General features: G+C 41.4%; 1 protein-coding gene and 1 pseudogene across 2 annotated transcripts in view; one reads left to right on the top strand and one right to left on the bottom strand.

Moving 5' to 3' along the window:
* METAP1D (methionyl aminopeptidase type 1D, mitochondrial) overlaps positions 1-20,895 on the bottom strand; it is an 82,964-nt gene that overhangs the window by 49,030 nt on the left and 13,039 nt on the right. The window lies entirely within an intron of this gene.
* Positions 8,361-8,979, top strand: LOC311626667 (peptidyl-prolyl cis-trans isomerase A-like; annotated as a pseudogene). Its single transcript has one exon. The product of its transcript is annotated as a peptidyl-prolyl cis-trans isomerase A-like (transcript).

The raw sequence follows: 20,895 nt of genomic DNA, 5'->3' as shown, positions 1-20,895 counted from the left end.
TCTTAGTTATTTGTGTCCATTTATTTATTTTTGATTAATTAAAAGAAAAAGAAAAAGAAAAAAGAAAAAAAAAAAGAAAAAAAAAAAAAAAAAAAAAAAAAAAAAAAAAGGCAGTTTGTAGTTCAGCCCTTAGGTGTCAGTGTTACTGGTTTGATCTCCCAGACTTTGGTTGCTCTGGCCCTCTTTCTCTCTGGGGGCGGGCCCTCGCAGCTCTCCCGGGCTACAATATAGGCGGGGCCACGGCCGCTCTGGGGGCGGGGCCTCGCGGCGCTCCGGGCCGCGGTGCTCTGGGCCGCTCTGGGGCCGGGGCCTCACAGCGCTCCTGGTGGCGCGCTCAGGGCCGCTCTGGGGGCGGGGCCTCGCGGCGCTCCGGGCTGCGGTGCTCTGGGCCGCACTGGGGCCGGGCCTCGCGGCGCTCCTGGTGGCGCGCTCAGGGCCGCTCTGGGGGCGGGGCCTCGCTGGAGCAATGGCGCTATCGCAGCCTGAACTCTCAGCCTAGCCACGCAAACTCTGACCTTTCTGTGGGTGGTTGAAGAGCTTCCTTGAATCCACCCGCTTGCTCCGATCGGGGCGCCACAGGTGCTCGATGGACTCCTCGGCTGTGGGTTTTCCAGGCCTCAGAGAAGCTGCTCCCTTCCTGGTAGGGTGGCGCCGCCTTTGCGCCAAGCCCGGAGCTCCGGGAGAAGTCGGGAGTGCTGGCCGCTTGGTCAGGAAAAATTGTCCAGCGGACACTTCCTTACCTTCCTAGAGTGATCCGCTGCCCCTTAGCTGCTAATCAACATTCCCTGAGCGACTCAGATGTTGCTTCTATCTGTTTTGGGACCGGGGTCAGAACAAGTCCGTCTGTTCGGTCGCCATCTTCAAGCTCCGCCCCTATAATTTTGTATTTTTAAAATTAAATTTATTGGTGTGACATTGGCTAAGATTATATGTTTCAAGTGTATAATAATATATTACATCATCTCTATATTGCTTTACATACTATTACCCAAAGTTTAGTTTCATTTTGTCACCATATGTGATTCCCTTTATCCTCTTTTTTTATTACTTTTATATATCAACTAGAGGTCCGGTGCATAGGATTTGTGCGCTGGTGGGAGGCGTGGCCTGTGGGGATCGGCCCTCTGTGGGAGCTCTGCTCATCGCAGTCAGCCAAGCGGCAATTCCCCTGTGGGATTGAACTAACCACCAGGGAACAGCACTTGAGTCAAGCGTCTGCCCCCTGATGATCAGTGTGTGTCATAGCTACTGGTTGACCAGTTGTGGTCATTCCGCTGTTTGGTCACTGGGCTTTTATTGTATAGGATACGGGTTTGTGCAGATTTATTCTTTCCTTTCAAATCCAATTCTATCATTGTTTTGTTGCTCAAGCTCTTTTAGTTCCTGTGCCCCCTTTAATGTGCTTTATTTCCTGTCCCTTGTTTTTAGCATCCCTCACTTTCTGGCATCACAAGATGTTCTATGCTCATCTTGTATTTCCCTGCCCAATCTTGAAATCAAAGGACACCTAGTTACTGCAGAACGGTATCTACACTAATAAAAGAGAAACATGCAAATTAACCATCACTCTGCTACACTCACAAGCCACGCCCACCAGCCAATCAGAAGTGAGTAGGCAAATTAACCCAACCAAGAAGGCAGCCATGAAGCTGGAGCAAGCAGGAGGCTTGGGCTGCCCCAGCAATGGAGGAAGCCAAGTTTCCTGCCTGCCCAGGCTGGCCCTGGCCTCCGTTCAAGGCTACAAAGTTTCAAGTATAGATAAATAAATCCCAACAAAAATGGTGGCAGCCCAGGCCAAGAGCAGCCAGGCCTGGAGCGGCCGGGCCCGGAGCGGCTGGGCCTAGAGCAGCCGGGTCAGGAGCAGCCAGTCCCAGAGCAGCAGCAGCCAGGCCGGAGCAGCCAGGTCGGGAGCGGCCAGGCCCGGAGCAGCAGCAGCCGGGCCCGGAGCAGCCGGACTCGGAGCAGCAGCGGCCAGGCCCAGAGCATCCAGGCTGGGAGCGGCCAGGCCTGGAGCAGCAGCATCCAGGCCCGGAGCGGCAGCAACTGGGCCCCAAGCAGCAGCGGCCAGACCCAGAGCAGCTGGTTGTGGAGCGGCCTGGAGCAACAGAGGCCAGGCCCGGAGCAGCCGGGCCCGAAACAGCTCGCTCCTCGCCTGCCCACGCCCCAGGGCTGCCTCTCAGACATGGCTGGAAACTTTTGGGGGAACTTGAGGGTCTGCTGAATCAAGTGATGAAGGCTTAGATCTGGACGTGTTGAGTTGTGTAGCGCTGGGGTGTTGATCTGTGAGTGCCTTGTGTGGGGTCTGGATAAGGTTGGTTGATCTATTTGGAAGTGTCTTTTGTGTGAAGTGTATCCGTGGGCATGTGAAGGTATTATTGATTTGAGAAAATGCTAAGTAGTTGATTTACTACCTAAAAAATTTAAAGTTCTGAAAGTTTAAGGTCTCTTGCCAAAAAGAGGTTTTAAAGCTAACACCTTAATTTTAATGGAGAAAGGGGAGGACAAGCCCTTCCCACCCAGAACAGGTAATCCAATTCCAGCCAGCAGCTATCTTTAAACAATGTGTTCACTTACATTTGAATGGCTACGCCTTTTGATAGCCTAAGGGCAAGTTTGCATGTAAACAAGTTTGCTTCTCAGTTCCCAGGGCAGAAAAAAACAAGGTTTAAAATTATTAGATTTTAAAATTTATTCTTAAAAATATAAAAGTTTATTAATTAAAAAAAACACACACAAAAAAAACAAGGAAATTAAAAAACCTGATGAACAATATTAACTTGATTATAACAGAATCAGAGATACGGGAGGGGAGTGGACTGACAATTCTCAGGGAAAAGGGAAGTGGTGGATGCGGGAAGAGACTGAACATACACTGTGCACCTATGGATGAGGACGATGGGGGGTGGGGAAAGGGCAGAGGGTGGGATGGGAACCTGGTGGAGGGGGGAAGAAATGAGGAACCTTTGTAATAATATGAACAATAAAGATTGATTTAAAAAAAAAAAATGGTGGCAGCCATAGAGCTGGAGCTGAGCAGGAGGCTTGGGTTGCCCCCAGCAATGGAGGAAGCCAAGCTTCCTGTCCTGGCCTGCCCTGGCCTCCTCTCAAGGCTACAGAGTTTCAATTATAGAAGATAGATAAATCCTAGATACTTGCTTCCAGCTGGCCATGGCCTCCACTCAAGGAGGCACTGCAATAAAAGAGAAAGAAAAAGAAAAAAGGAGGGCTGGGACCTTGGGTCGCCAGGGGGTGGTCAGGCCAGGATGAGATGGCAGGGGCTGTTGGGGGTAAGCAGACCAGCAGAGGGGCCAGTGGGGGTGATCAGGACAGCAGGGGGGGGGGCAGTTTGAGTGATCAGGCCAGCAGGGGGGCAGTTAGGGGCGATGAGTGGTTAGTGGCAGTCAGGCAGGCAGGTGAGTGGCTGGAGCCAGCAGTCCCAGATTGTGAGAGGGATGTCCAACTGCCAGTTTTGGCCCAATCCCTATAAATAGGCAGTAGGACATCCTTCGAGGGATCATAGATTGGAGAGGGTGCAGGCCGGGCTAAGGAACATATCCTCCCCCTCCCCCCCATACATGAATTTCGTGCACCTGGCCACTAGTTTAGAAATAAAGATATGGCCACTAAATGTGCTGGGAAAAATCAGTGACTTCAGTTCTTTCAGTGAACTGAGATAGGAAACATATGCATGCACAGGCATCTATATTTTTGTTTTTTTCCTGGATCAGGAAATTATTTACTTTTAAAAATATTCAATATTGTTTTGTATTAGTTTCAGGTGTATAGCACAGTGGTTAGACAATCATATACTTTACAAAGTGTTCCTCCCAATATTTCCAGTACCTACCTGGCACGATAAATAGTTATTACAATATTACTGACTACATTCCCTACGTTGTACTGTACATCACTGTGACTATTTTGTAACTACCAATTTGTAGTTCTTACTCCCTTCACCTTTTCACCCAGTTCCCTAATCTCCCTCCCCGCTGGCAACCATCAGTCTGTTCTCTGGACCTATGAGTCTGTTTCCGTTTTGTTTGTTCATTTATATTGTTCTTTAGGTTCCATATGTAAGTAAAATCATTTTTGTATTTATCTTTCTCTGACTGAGTTATTTTACTTATCATAATACCCTCTAGTTCCATCTGTGCTGTTGCAAATAGTTAAGATTTCATTATTTTTTATGATCGAATAACATCCCATTGTATGTATGTGCCACCACTTTTTTATTCACTCATCTATTGATAGGCACTTGGGTTGCTTCCAAATCTTGGCTATTGTAAATAATACTGCTTTTTTAGGAATATCCGTACTGTTTTCCCAGTGGCTGCACCACTCTGCATTCGCACCAGCAGTGCACAAGGGTTCCCTTTTCTCCACATCCTCACCAACATTCGTTGTTTGTTGATTTACTGATGATAATAGCCATTCTGACATGCGTGAGGTGATATCTCTTTTTTGTTTTAATTTGCATTTCTCTGATGATTAGTGACATTGAGCATCTTTTCAAATATCTATTGGCCATCTGTATGTCCTCTTTGGAGAAGTGTCTATTCAGGTCCTCTGCACATTTTTAAACTGGATTATTTGCTTTTTTGGTGTTGAGTTATATGAGTTCTTTATAAAATGTGGACACTAACCTCTTATTTGATGTGCAGTTGCAAACATCTTCTCCCATTCAGTGGGTTGTGTTTTCATTTTGTTGATAGTTTTCTTTGTTGCAAAAGCTTTTAGTTTTATATAGTCCTATTTTTTTTTCTTTTTATTTCCTTGCCTGAGGACATCTATCAGAAAAAATATTGCTAAGAAAAAAGTCAGAATTTTTACTATCTATGTTTTCTTTTAGGAGTTTTATGGATTAAGTCTTATATTTAAGTATATTCATTCTGAGTTTATTTCTGTATATGGTATAAGAAGGTGGTCCATTTACTTTTTTTTTTTGCTATTTTTCTGTCCAATTTCAGAATTATTTATTTATTTATTTTTAAAATATATTTTATTGATTTTTTACAGAGAGGAGGAGAGAGGGATAGAGAGCTAGAAACATTGATGAGAGAGAAACATCGACCAGCTGCCTCTTGCACACCCCCTTCTGGGGATGTGCCCACAACCAATGTACATGCCCTTGACCAGAATCAAACCCAGGACCTTTCAGTCCGCAGATCAACGCTCTACCACTGAGCCAAACCGAAATTTTTTAATTGCTATAATGTACATGGGACTACAATACTACTTGCTGAAGCATGAAAAGCTACCCTGTTTCCCCAAAAATAAGACAGTGTCTTATATTAATTTTTTCTCCCAAAGTTGCGCTAGGTCTTATTTTCAGGGGATGTCTTATCTTTCCATGCGCTAGGTCTTATTTTCGGAGGATGTCTTATTTTCGGGGGAAACACGGTACCATGTTCTTAGCAGGAAAATGATATCCTTTCATAGGCTTAATAATAATAATAATACGGACATGCTTGTAGCAATTTTTAAAATAATTTCATACACATTATTTTATTTGGTCCAACAACCTGTGTAAGGTAAGTTGGGAAGATACTCTTGTACTTACTTTACAGGCAAAATCCCCTGAGACTCAAGGAAGGTGAGGGATTTGCCCAAGATCACAAAAGTTACAAGTGGCAAATCTGAATTCAAACTTAAGCCTATTTTTAAAAACCTTTTTATTTATAGAAAATGTCAAACATACACAAAATAGACAGATTACTATAATAAACTGCCATGTACCCATCATCCAGTTTTAACTATTATCCACTCATGCTGCTTTTGTTTCCCCTATAACCATCCTCCTCTCCCACTGAATTAGTTGGAAGCCCATCCCAGACATATCATTTCAACTATAAATATTTCAGTATATATCAATATATCTAAAAGATGATAACTCCTTTTAATGATTTAACAATACAACCATATCACACCTAAAAGATTAACAATAATTCCTTAATATCATCAAATATTTGGGTAGTCTACTGATATTTTCCTTTTGTCATATGTACTATATATATATATATATATATATATATATATATATATATATATATATATTAATTTTTTTCATTAAACAAATAGTTAAAATATGACCTAAATACTGCATTTGATTGGCATGTCTTGTGTCTGTTTTAATCAATTCCTTTCTCCTCCTGAAATACCTTTCTTTGTCCCCAGCATCTCCCACATTCTGCAATTTACTAGTTGTATCTCAGTGGTGACATTTAACATGTTTCTTATATTTCCGAGAGAGTTGTTTTGATTCAAGTTCAGTGTTTTTTTTATGGTTTTTTTTTTTTTTTTTGTAAGAATATTTAATAGATGGCGGTGGGCTCGAACAGCTGTTTCTCCTTTTGTGATGTTAGCAACCATTGATGGCTTCGATCCATTAACTCATTAGGGTTTGCCAAGTGGTGATATTTTATTAGACCTCTTTCAACTGTTGGCAGGAATACTTCTATAAAGAAAAACTTTCTTTTATCAAACGATTTGGTCAACCTGAGGTTCATTCAGTTCATACAGAAAACTAAGCTAAAAGCTTGATTATTTCTTTTGATTTAATCAGTTTTCAGACTAGCTAGTTAAAAACCTAGAGCTTTGTTTGATCAATAAATCCAGTGTTCTTAATAAGAGATTAGATAAAATTTCTATCTGGAAGATTTGATCTAAAATATTACCTATTTCTATGTAAATAACTTCTATGTAAAAGACTGAGTCAGTGAAACCTAATTTCACTTTGAAGTAAAAATACTGGTCAGAGTACAGTAAAATAGATACACTTCACTAATTTTTATCATAAAGTAAAACATTAATTATCCGGATTTAATAAATCATCCCTTTCTTCTCACACTTTCATACTGGGGGGGAGGAAGAAGGGCTGGAAGAATACTAGTGGTAACAAGACTGCAATTTAAAGGGGACAATAACCCAACTCCAAATGGATTTTTTCTTTAAGAAAGAAACCCAAAACCAAAAGAAAACAGGTAAAATTAGCTATTGGAAATTATGGCCATGTGAATCAACCCTTGCTCCCACATCTGGCAGCACTTAGCTCCCCAGGGCACGCGTGGTGCCCCAGGGCACGGCTACACATGTTTGACCAGCGGGGCAACAACAAAGGACACGGAGGCTATAAAAAGAGGCAGCAGGTAACCATCAGGCTGGCCAAATGGCGGAGGCACTTTGACAAAACACACAATGAAGCAACTGGTCATTCCCATGGCTAACAGCTCAAGGAGGGGAGGGCTTTGTTTTAGGATTCAAGCTCCACAACCCATCTCTTTAAGTCGCTGGATTACTTCCTTGTTTTAATCAGGTCCACAAATCCTCCCCTTTCTTTCAGACATTCCGTGAGTAACATCAGAGACAAGCTCTATAAAGCCACCTTGTCTTCTCGCCAAAAACCCACCTGAAAACTCAACGAGACTGTTTTCTGGACGTTGCCCCCAGACGGTGGGCGAAGTGAAGGTGCCACGTTACTCTGCAAACGCTTTTGGCATTACACTCAGAAAGAGACAGAAGTGTTCGTGAATGACGTGGTCTATCTTATTACACTCATTCTGCAACTGAGAGGAGCACAGAGTACTATCAGGCTTAAATATGGCTCCCAACAAAGCAGACATTTCGTAATTACGAAGCAGGGGATTTGACTTTCCCACAGCCCAGAGCCCTCTTTTGGAGCCGCTGGTAGGGAAGTGCCTGTCTTCTCTTCCACCACGAATCCTTACCCTCCTCTTTGCTAAGAATACTTAAAACTTGTCACAGGCAGAAGGCAGAAAGGGTGGTGGTGGGCGGGGGAAGATATGGGAAAGGGACATATGTAACCCTTTCTACAATTTAAAGGTAAAATAAAAACAAAAAACATACCAAAGTATTCCTTCTAATACAATCTTAGCAAAGCAGGAATGGTAACTCCTATTAAACTACGGTTTTATGGAGATCTTGACTTAACCCAAAGGAATGATTCTAGTAGTTGGAAATTTTATATTCCAGACAGGTCGTAGGGGAGATATTTTGGGACAATCGGACCCTTCCACTAATTTCAGTTACAGCATTGTTAATAATCTGTTTCCTGAGAATGAAACTCGGGGGGGGGGGGGGCATTATAAATGTCTTTAGTCTCTCCTCTTCCAGTGGAATATTTCTGAATTATGAATTTTAGAAAATGATGAGCACTTAAGATAAAATATTTCTAAATTGTCATTCATATTTATTTTTTAAAACAATTACTTATTGATTGATTTTAGAGAGAAAGGAAAAGGGGGGAAGAGAGGGAGAGAGAAAGAGAGAGACATCAATTTTTAAAAAATATATATTTTATTGATTTTTTTACAGAGAGGAAGAGAGAGGGATAGAGTTAGAAACAGCGATGAGAGGCTTTGCAGACGCTGCCACCCCGAAGCAGTCCGTGACCAACCATGGTGAATCCGACCGTGTTCTTCGACATCGCCGTCGATGGCGAGCCCTTGGGCCGCGTCTCCTTCGAGCTGTTTGCAGACAAAGTTCCAAAGACAGCAGAGAACTGGGGAGAAAGGATTTGGTTATAAAGGTTCCGGCTTTCACAGAATTATTCCAGGATTTATGTGCCAGGGTGGTGACTTCACACGCCATAATGGCACAGGCGGCAAGTCCATCTATGGGGAGAAGTTTGCGGACGAGAACTTCATCCTGAAACACACAGGCCCTGGCATCTTGTCCATGGCGAATGCTGGGCCCAACACAAACGGCACCCAGTTTTTCATCTGCACCGCCAAGACCGAATGGTTGGATGGCAAGCACATGGTCTTCGGCCGGTGAAAGAAGGCATGGATATTGTGACAGCCATGGAGCGCTTTGGGTCCAGGAATGGCAAGACCAGCAAGAAGATCACCATTGCTGACTGTGGACAACTCTAATAAATCTGACTTGTGTTTTATCTTCACCATCAGACCATTCCTTCTGTAGCTCAGGAGAGCACCCCTTCACCCCGATTTGCTTGGAATGTTCCATAGTCTTTGTGCTCTTGCCAGTTTATTGGATTCCATCATTTCCTTACCCCTTCCCAGTCTAGCTGGATTGCAGAGTTAAGTTTATGATTATGAAATAAAAAACTAAACAGTTAAAAAAAGAAAAAGAAAAAGAAACATCGATGAGAGAGAATCATCAATCAGCTGCCTCTTGCACACCCCCTATCGGGGATGTGCCCGCAACCAAGGTACATGCCCTTGACCGGAATTGAACCCGGGACCCCTCAGTCCGCAGGCCAACGCTCTATCCACTGAGCCAAACCGGTTTCGGTGAGACATCAATTTTTGTTGTTCTACTTATTTATGCATTAATTGATTCCTGCAGGTGCCCTGACAAGGGATCAAACCTATAACCTTGGCCCATCAGGACAACACTAAACAACTGAGCTACGGCAAAACAATTTCTTATAACTAAGCAATAAGAAGATTTTTTTGATGATGACATATACATACATGCATACATGTGAGTGTACATATAATTGTGAAATTAAAAAATCTTTTGCCTTGCCTCGCCAATGTGGCTCAGTGATTGAGTGCTGATCCATGAACCAGGAGGTTACTGGTTCAATTCCAGGTCAGGCTACATGCTTGGGTTGCAGGCTCCATCCCCAGTAGGGGGCGTGAAGGAGGCAATGATTCCATCTCATCATTAATGTTCCTATCTCTTGCTCCCTCTCTGAGATCAATAAAAATATATTTTTTAAAAAGGCATCTTTTAGCAAATGGATAACAATTAAATATCTGGATAAGCTAACTATATTTTCATTTTTAAGTACAGAAGAAAGTTAAGGGAAAGATTTTTATTAAGAAATGGAGTATTTCTTGCTAATTGATGCTGCTCCAGCACTCTAATTTATATATATAAAAGCCAAGTGACCAAAATGCCAGAACAACCAGTAGCTTTGACGTGCACTGTGGCCCCAATCAGCTCCTCCCACCCTGATTGGGGATGGGGCCAGCTGGGATGGCCTGCAGTCCCTTTCCCCAGTGGGGCTGGCCCCAATTAGCACCAATTGGGGTGGGCCAGCCAGATCCCACCCATGCACAAATTTGTGCACCAGGCCTCTACCCATGCACAAATTTGTGCACCAGGCCTCTAATATAAGATAAAAGGCAGAAAGCAACATTATTATTGTTCTTGACTTTATTACAAAACCAGAAACATATAAAAAATTTGAATTCAGAAAGATAATTTTAAATGCTGAAGGCTGGGGCTGGGGTTCATAGGTTAAGAATGCAGACAGGGGTTTTCTCTGAGTATCCCTCTTGTAATGTGAAAACTTCTTGCCTGCTTTAGTTTCTACCTCTGCAATGATTTTTGTGTGTTTGTTTTTGTTTTTGTTAATATAGGTTTACAAATGAGCTAAATTCTGGTTCATGAATTTGAGGTACTTATTTTTGTGGGGTATAGTTTTTTTCATTCACCTGGTATTTTGGAAAATATTTACCATAGATGTCCACATAATAGGGGACTCTAAGACCAGAAAACATTTTCTTTATCTCTACTTTATTGTGATACTAGAGGCCTGGTGTACGAAATTTGTGCATACAGGAAGGGGGGTCCCTCAGTCCAGCCTGGGCCCTCACATAGTGTGGGAGCCCTCGGAGGATGTGAGACTGATGGCGTAGACCTGTTGTGGGAAGCCGGGCCTATTGTGGGAAGCCGGGCCTAAGCCTTTAGTCAGATAGCCTTACTACTGCCACAGAGGCAGGAGAAGCTCCCACCACCGTTGCTATGCTCGCCAGCTGTGAGGCCCAGCTTCTGGCTGAGAAGCGCTCCCCCGATGGGAGCACTTTGACCACTAGGGGGCAGCTCTTGTATTGAGTGTCTGCCCCCTGGTGGTCACTACATGTCATAGCGACCGGTCATTCTGCCATTCGATTGATTTGCCTATTAGCCTTTTATTATATAAGATAGACTGATTCTTCTATTTATGCTTTTGATTAGAATTTATAAATGGACAAGAACTAAAAGATGCTGGGATTTTATAGTTCAAGGATTTTTAGATGTATTTTTCACAATAATTAAATATATTTTAAAAGCAAATAAATAAGTATGGTTATAATTACGGACAAAAGTAAACTATACTTTTTAATAAAAAATATTTTTATTCGTTTTAGAGGGAAAAGAAATATAAAAACATCAACACTGACAGAGAATCATTGATTGGCTGCCTCTTGCACGCTCCTCACAGGGGATGAAGCCTGTAACCTGGGCTTGTGCCCTGACCTGGAATCAAACGGTGACCTCTTGGTTCACAGGTTGATGCTCAAAACACTGAAAATGTTTTTACTGATTTTTAAAGAGAGTGGAAGGGAGGATAAAGATATGATCATTGATGAGAAACATCATCAATCAGCTGCCTCCTGCAAGACCCCTACTGGGGATCAAGACCACAATCCAGGCATGTGCCCTGACAGAGAATCAAACCAGTTACCTCTTAGTTCATTGGTGGATGCTCAACCACTGAGTCAAACAGATCAGGTCACACTATACTTTAAAAAAGATACATACTCTATGGAACTGACTGAACCTCTCCTGATTTGTTATGGTTTGACATGTCCTTCCTATTGAATTCTTATTCTCTGATTTCCCTTCTTTGTTCAGGCTCTGCTGTATCTAGAAGACTAAAAATGACCTAAAGTTGCTTTAACAATACGTGGCTAAAGTAACATACTAATCATGGTAAGTTTAACACGAAATTAAGAATCAAGTAAGGATATGGTTTTAATGTTCTTAAATTATTGAAGTGAATTCATATCTATAATTACCATTAAAAGCAAGCACTGTCCTTCCTTTTTTAACCCCCAAGAAACTGATTTTCCAGAGCTTCAAATTATTACAGATCTAAATCTATTTGTTATGTAGTTCACAGGAAAACAAATTATTATTATTTTTATTATTATTTAATATATTTTATTGATTTTTTACAGAGAGGAAGGGAAAGAGATAGAGAGTTCGAAACGTCGATGAGAGAGAAACATCGACCAGCTGCCTCTTGCACACCTCCTACTGGGGATGTGCCCGCAACCAATGTACATGCCCTTGACCGGAATTGAACCTGGGACCTTTCAGTCCGCAGACCGACGCTCTACCACTGAGCCAAACCGGCTTCGGCTAATTATTATTTTTTAATAAATCTTCCTTTCAGAGATGCCCATTATGTTATTGGTAAGCGAAAAAGTAAGTTGCGGATCATGTATAATATGATATCAATAAAAACACACGTGGACATTTGCACATGTATAGAAAAATAAAAGTCTAGGTGAGAATAATTACTAAGTTTTCCTGCTTAAAATTCTTTAGTTTGTCAACCACTTTGAGAACATAATTCTAACTTCTCAAAGTCTCCAAGGCTCTGCATGGTCTTGCCTCTGCCTACCTCGAGCCTCCTCACACTCCACCCTCCTTGTCACTCACTAACCCCACAACCACAGTCCCTTTGTGTTCCCCAGACATTTTAAGTCCTTTCTTGTCTGTGCATTTGCTCTTTCACCAACTCCTCACATCACTGGCTCATTCACATCCTTCAGGCCTCAGCTCAAATGTCACTTCATCAGAGGTCTTTTGGGAGCACTCTCTCTAAAGTGGTCTTCCCAGTTATTCCTCTTAACCTTGTTTATTTCTTTTAAAGCACTATTCCCATTTTGAATTATCATGTTTGTCTAATTATGCCTTTTTTACCTCCTCTATCAGAACACCAACTCCACAAGGTCTGAACTCCAGCACCTACCACAGCAGCTGCTGGGGTTTGTCCTTCCCTTTCTTTTTTAAAAAATATATTTTATTGACAGAGAGGAAGGGAGAGGTATAGAGGCCAAAAAACTTGATGAGAGAGAAAAATATCAATCAGCTTCCTCCTGCACACCCCTTACCAGGGATGTGCCTGCAACCAAGGTACATGCCCTTGACTGGAATCGAACCTAGGATTTTTCATTCTGCAGGCTGATGCTCTGTCCATTAAGCCAAACAAGCCAAGAGACCTAAAGACCTCTTTCTTTAGGTCTCTTCAGCCTGGTAAAATGTTTAATACTTTGCATTTGGATTTTCAGAGTCTAGTTTTTAGAATTTATATTTACTTTCTTGCTAAAAGAACTATCCATGTGAGCAAACACCAGTAGGTATAAACTATAAGGATGAGAAAACTTTATGCAAACTTCAGGGCAAATGACATCTATCTATACTAATAAAAGTATAATATGCTAATTAGACTAATATGCTAATCTGGATGTTCTTCCAGACAAAGCCACGGTGGCAGGGGCCAAGGCAGAGGCAGTTAGGAGCAATCAGGCTGGCAGGGGAGGGCAGTTAGGGGCAACCAGGCTGGCAGGGGAGGGCAGTGAGGGGTGACCAGGACGGCAGGAGAGGTCTGGTAGGGGCAATCAGGTCAATAGGCAGAGGAGGTTAGGGGAGATCAGGTAGGCAGGGGAGCAGTAAGGGGCAATCAGGCCAGCAGGAGAGTAGTTAGAGGTGATCAGGCCAGCAGGCAGAAGCAGTTAGGGACGATCAGGCAGGCAGGCAGAGGCAGTTAGGGGTGATCAGGCAGGCAGGGGAGCAGTTAGGGGCATCAGGCAGGCAGGCAAGTGGTTAGGAACCAGTAGTCCTGGATTGTGAGAGGGATGCCCGACTGCTGGTTTATTGTGCCTAAACTGGCAGTCGGACATCCCCCGAGGGATCCCGAACTGGAGAGGGTGCAGGATGGGCTGAGGGAAAGCTCCCCCCGCCACTGGCCCATGCACAAATTTCATGCACCAGGCCTCTAGTGTGTGTGTGTGTTTGTGTGTGTGTGTGTGTTTGTGTGTGTGTGTGTATATATATATATATACTATATATATATATATATATATATACTATATATATATATATATATATATATATATATATATATATATATATATATGGCTAATATGCAAAGTGTCCCTGCGGGAGTTTGACCGGGACACTGGGAGTTCTATCACTTGCTATGATGTGCACTGACCACCACGGGGTGGCGTGGAACAAAAGAAGGTCCTGGCCGGCAGCTGGGGAAGGGGGGCCCTGGTTGGCAGCCAGAGGAAGGCCCTGGTCAGCAGCCAGGAGGCCCCAATTGGCCCTGACCACTGGCCAGGCCTAGGGACTCTACCAGTGTACAAATTTCATGCACCGGGCCTCTATAGGTAAATTTAAAATGAAATAAACAAATTTTGAAATTATATTGTAAGTTAAAGAGGAAATTCAAATAATACATATATAAATCTATATATGTGCCTACATATGTATAAAATTATGTACATACAGTCAGCCCTCCCTATCCTTGGGTACTATATCTTCAGATTCAATCAACTGCAGATGGAAAATACAGTTGACCCTTGAACACCAATTTGATTTTTTTAAATAAATACAGAAAATGTAATTTTTTTCTTCCTTATGATTTTCTTAATAACATTTTCTTTCCTCTAGCTTAATTTATTGTAAGAATACAGTATATAATACATGTAACATACAAAAGATGTGTTAATGGGCTATTTAAGTTATTGGTAAGGCTTCAGTCAACAGTAGGCTGTTAGTAGTTAAGTTTTGGGGGAGTCAAAAATCTTCAATGAGAGGGAGAAGGTTCTTCCATGATCTACTTACTAAGTTAAAATATAGGGCTCTCCCTAGAACATAAAGGATCTCAGCAATGATTACCAATGGCGGCTAACATGACAAAAGAGAGAACAACCAGACATGTCCCTTCTAATGGGGGTATATGACACTACCTATAATGTATTCTTGCCAAAAAAATATTTGAACTTTAATCTGATAGACTTCAGGATGGAAGCGACAAAGTTTATAGAAATTACAGGGGAAAGAAAAATGGTAAATGACATCATGATGATCCAATCAGAAAATCTAGCCTGAGAAAATCTACAGAATAAATGACCTGGTTTCTTTAACAAATAAATCACAAGGGGGGAAAAAAGAGGGAAGGGGAAGCCTATAGATTAAAAGATTAAAGAGACACATCAATCAAATGCAATGTGTGGACTGTGTCTGGTTCCTGAATCCAACAAATCAACTGTGAAAAAAAAATCCAGGAAATCTAGACATTAACAACATATTTGATGCTAAGGAATTATTCTCAAATTTTGTAAGATTTAATAATGGTGTATTTCGTAAGTACTTATATTTAAATATTTTAGCGTTGCCTACTAAAATATTTATGGATGTATACCTAAGATCTGCTTCCACAGATAATCTGTAAACGAGGCATACAGGGAGTAGGTGAGTATAGAAGTAAACCAACATTGTTGAAGTTGGGTGATGGGTCAATGGAAGTTTGTTATACTCTTCTCTCTAGTGTATATTTAAAATTTTCCCCAAGAAAAAGCTAAAAAGTAAAAAAGAAAAAAAAAGAGAAAAAAGAAAAGAAAAGAAAAAGAAAAAAGAAAGAAAGCTTTTATCAGTTACCATAGTACCCATCAGAACACATCTACACCAGTTCTCACCTGGTCCAATAATTGCATCAATATCACAATGAGTATTTATGAAAATGCAGATTTCTGCACTCTGCCCCAGACATACTGATTATGAAAATTCAAGCATAGGAGCTAGTATGTGCATTTTAACAAACTAAGTAATTTTTACACACACTAGAGTTTCTTATACAAATGATCCTTATAAACACTAAAGCTGGAGAACCACTTACTGGGCATTTTGTGTCAGTTTCAGTCCTCACTTTCCAAATGAGAAAGTAAAAAAGATAAAGATAAATTAACCAGTCAGAGTTTATTTTGAAACCTTAAAAGAACTGAGATCTTTAAGCCTTTCGAATCTTGACTGTCCAGTTTACTGTTCAAGCACTAACTAAAAATATAGTATTAGCTTTTAAAAGTTTGGTTCAAATTCTACCAGAACCAATTTACCCTTTTGATCCTTCAAGATTAACACACACACACACACACACACACACACAAGTATCACAGGGGTCCCATATAAGATATCTTTAAAAAGAGGGCTCTATCAAGATGTAAGAGATAGCTTGGCATTCTGATAAAAGTGGAAGTGTTCATGGCCAAATCCCTGGGGTTTGGCTGAAAACAGAAAGCCCATTTTCATTTGATAGGGCTTTAGTATAAGGTATATAGTCGGGGGGAGGGAGTCAAGGGGGTGTCACTGCTTGCCACTGGTGAAGATTATGTGTCCGGAGGCCATGTCCTTTCCAAGGTGAGGGTTCTGGAGGCCAATTTCCATCTGCCCAGACAGGTCACTGGTTGGGCTACATGGTTTGGGTTTCGTAGAGCTCTTCTTGTTTGTAAAGACACCCCTGGCTTCCATGCTTGGTAATGGCCTTTCCGAAGTTACTGGAGAAAATATGAGGTGGGCACATTTTTTCTATTTATCTAAATGGCTACATTCATACCCTACCCCCCTTTGGTATTAATCCAAATGGCTGGATTTTATATTAAAGGGGTGGGCTAAAATTAAAAATGGAAGTACACAGATCCTTTAATAAGAAAAAAACCAGCACTTTTGATTTTCTCCCCAATAGTTTATGAAAGTTTTCTAACATGTAAAAATATGCAAAGAATTGTACAGTATGCTACCTATATTCTATAATTAACATTTCACTCTATTTGCTCTTTATCACATTTCTAAATATTTCACAATCCATTTTGTTATGCATTTCAAAGTAAGTTTCAAAAGATCAGTAACCCATTCCCCCTTACTTCAACATGCATATCACTGCCCAAACTTCAATATATGTAGAGTTCCTTATCCTTTGTATACTGAGGTAAACTTTATATGCCATGATATGCACAAATCTTAAGCATATCATTTGATGAGTTCTGACAAAGGCATATTCCTGTGTAACCAAATATCTATTAAAACACAGACTAGCCGAAACCGGTTTGGCTCAGCGGTAGAGCGTCGGTCTGCGGACTGAAGGGTCCCGGGTTCGATTCCGGTCAAGGGCATGTACATTGGTTGCGGGCACATCCCAGGTAGGGGGTGTGCAGGAGGCAGCTGGTCGATGTTTCTCTCTCATCGACGTTTCTGGCTCTCTATCTCTCTCCCTTCCTCTCTGTGAAAAATCAATAAAATATATTTAAAAAAACAAAAAACAAAAAACCAACACAGACTAGTACCAACACCCCAGGAAGTTTCCTCTCCTCCCCTCTCGGGAATCCCACCTTTACCCAGTTCTTATGGAAATATGTGGTCTGGTGCTTCCACATCATCTGGTGAGGTGGACTGAGATTATAAGGAACACTTTCCAGATAACGTAGGCCACAGACAGAATAATTTTTTTCTTAAATCATATGAACATGACATGAAAACAAAAACATCAGACCCTGAACATTTTCATGCTTTTCCCACTTGACTATTTCCCAAATTTTCATTTTAAAACTTCTGAACTGAATTAAAACTTCAAAATTAAACTTCTGACTATTTCCAAGCAAATAGACAATTTTTTTGTTTTGTTTTTGTCATGTTAATCCTCACCCAAGAATATTTTCCCATTGATTTTTAGAGAGTGGAAGGGAGGAGGAGAAACAGAGAGAAAGAAACATTGATTGGCTGCCTCCAGCACACACCCAGCCAGGGCCGGGGATAGAGCTTACAACACAGATACATGCCCTTGGTGGGAACTGAACCCTAAACCCTTCAGTCCACAAGGCCAAGGCTCTGTCCACTGAGCCAAACCCACTATGACACAAGTAGACAATTTTTTGCATAACCTTTTATCAGGGCAAACCCAAAGGAACACTAGTATAGCTATTAAAAAATACTTCACACGGGAAATGCAATTAAGTTTAATTAAAATGAATGCTAATATTCCTCCTATAATAATAAAAACAAATATCTGAAATATACTCTAATAAAAGGAAAATCCCCTAGTATATTATACAGCTAAAAATACATTTAGGGTGGAAGAAGGCATGGGAGGGCAGCGAATATAGGGGACATCTGTAATAGGGTCAACAATAAAAAAATTTTTGTGAAAATATACGTTTGTTTAATATCTGAATTTTTATTATTACTCTAAATTTAATGCAATCCAGACTTCAAAAATTAATGACTCTATTAATTCTACTATTTTCTACTCATGCAAGCAAAGGCAGTAAGTAATGTTGCAAGGATATTCTTAGGATGTCTGAAAACTATTGTACCAATAAACAGCATTTTCTTTTTTATTTGTTTAATAATTGCTGTCATTCTCTTTGTAAGCAGCAATCACAAGATGTCAAACAAATTCTGCCTTGACTGTGAGTACTGATAGATGACTCTGCTTGTTTTTATTAAAAACAAAAAATTTTCCTGCATTAATTACCAACACAGGAGAAGTGGGGGCACTGCGGGGATGTACACCAGACTCTGGGCAAGCAGAGATGCAGCACAGAAAACCATGGAGCAAACTCAAATGCTGAATACCGGAACACATTTTTCTTTAACTCCCTTGGGGACTCGGGAACTCAAAGTCTTAGATTCCCTTAAAGGGAAAAGCAGGAGCATGCATGGGGGCAGGGTGGGATCATGTTTATCAGTCACAACAGTTCATCTGGGCCTGGATCCAGGTAGTCTGCATGTCTAAATTTGATGAAATATAGGCGCCACCAGGTAATAGTAGTGGTCAGGGAGCTTGCCAGAAACCTGTAACTCAAAACGGAAAAATGAAATTAAAAGCCTACTTTGGCCCGGCAATTTCTTTCTTCAGGATGCAATAACTGCAAACTACAAAGCTGAAAGAACAGACAATTCTTTGTATGTTTTAAAGTTTCTTCTTCCTGATGTGACACAACATCTGGGCCAGAAAAATATACACAAATAGTTTCAAACTTGCATTTCCATACTGAACTGTAAAGTTTTAGTAGAACTTCCCCTCCTCTTTCTTCTTTCTCTTCTCCACACGCTGCATGGTAGTTTGGCCTACGGCAGGGAGCGGAGGCAGGCTGAGGTCTTGGATGTATCCGGAGGGTAGGTACTAGGGCCAACAGTGGTGGAGCAGATCCTGACCCTATCCTGTCAATAAACCTTAACCCCGACCTGCCAGGCCACTAAGCTGGCTATTCTCTGTCTAGCCTCTTCTCTAATTGCTCTAAAAATGACTCTTCATTTATAAGTACCTTTGTGTAAACACCCCACAGGAACTGACAGTCATCAGAGTTACCATACAGGTCTAGTTTTTAAGGAGAGCAACAAAAGTCTTTCATTGTGGCAGGACTCTGAAAACAATCCCAACTGTTGTGCACAACAGTACTTATCACTTTTTTAGCTTAGCCTGCAGGTGACATTAATTTGACTTTTAAAACTGTTTACAGTGAAATGTTAGACATTTTGATTTGGTTTTTTGAAAGTAAAGGTGGAGAAGTGATTTCTGATCTCTCTTACTTCTGAGCAACCAGAGAAATAAAGCTGAAGTCCTGCGCTTCTTCACCTATACCATGGAGCTTCCCCAGAAATTCTAAAAGGACTGACGCTTTTTACCTAAACATGGAAATCTAAACAAACAAAACATTAAAATGGGAAGGAGACAAGAAGAGGGATAAAGTTCTTTAAAATTTTTAAATCAGCCTTAGAGACTAGTATAAAACACAAAATTCTTTTTAGTGGTTTGAGACTTAATTTTTTTCCTTTTTCTTTGTAGTAGTACAAATTTTAAAACACATAATTTACTTAGGACTCCTTAGAAGCAATTCCCTAAACTATTATTTTTCTTCACCTGAAAAAATGGGAAAGCTAGTTATTGTCAATTTTATAAAAGAAAACCAATCTTGAATATTGCAAATTACAAACTCTCTTCTGATTTGGGTGCAGATTAAAGTCTGCCATTTAAAGAATGGCTTATTTAAATAGCTCAAATTAAATAAACTATTATTTCTAGTGATTCACTACTAAATCCTGACAAAAGAAAAGAAAGCTCCTCCCTCCCCTTTCAATTTTTCATAGTACTTACCACCTTCCAAAATAGTCTGTGATTTACTCATTATATTTGCTTATTGCCTAGCAGTGCAGGCTTCTTGAGGGTAAAAAATTTTGTCTGTTTTATTCATTAATGTACTCCAAATGGCTAGAACAGTGTCTGGCACATAGCAAACTCTCAATAAACAGTCTTAGAATTAATGAATAAAAAGTTGAAAAGATTAAGGAAACACTCTTAAATAAGGGTATTTGTCTTGTTTTTAAATACCTATCTTGTCATATATTTCAGTATAATAAGCTATCTTATTGTGGGCATTGAAGAATATTACAATTGTAGAGGCCTGGTGCATGAAATTCATGCACGAGGGTGGGAGAGGATATCCCTCAGCCCAACCTGCACCCTGTCCAATCTGGGACCCTTCAAGAGATGTCCAATTGCCCAGTCAGATATCCCTCTCACAATCCAGGAGTGATGGTTCCTAACCACTTGCTTGCCTGCTTGCCTCATTGTCCCTAACCACTTCTGCCTGCCAGCCTCCTGATCACTCCCTAACCACACCCCTGCTAGCCTAATCAACGCCTAACTGCTCCCCTGCCAGCCTGATTGCCTCTATCTGCCCTCCCCTGCCAGCCTGGTCACCCCTAACTGCCTTCCCCTGCAGGCCTGGTCACCCCTAACTGCCCTCCCCTGCAGGCCTGGTTGCTCCTACCTGCCCTCCCCTACAGGTCTAGTCACCCCTAATTCCCCTTCCCCACAGGCCTGGTCCCCCAAAACTGCCCTCCCTTTCAGGCTTGGTCCCTCCCAAGTGCCCTCCCCTGATGGCCTGATTACCCACAACTGTCCTCCCCTGCTGGCCATCTTGTGGTGACCATCTTATGTCCACATGGAGGTGGTCATCTTTGACCACATGGGGTGGCCATCTTGTGTGTTGGAGTGATGGTCAATTTGCATATTACCCTTTTATTAGATATGATGCTTTTTTTTGTTTTAATCAACTACTCCAAAGC

Source organism: Pipistrellus hanaki (genome assembly GCF_964339955.1).
Source record: "Pipistrellus hanaki genome assembly, chromosome: 8".
Classification (NCBI taxonomy): domain Eukaryota; kingdom Metazoa; phylum Chordata; class Mammalia; order Chiroptera; family Vespertilionidae; genus Pipistrellus; species Pipistrellus hanaki.
Note: the sequence above shows the minus strand (reverse complement) of the source record. Positions and strands in the feature narration are given on the sequence as shown.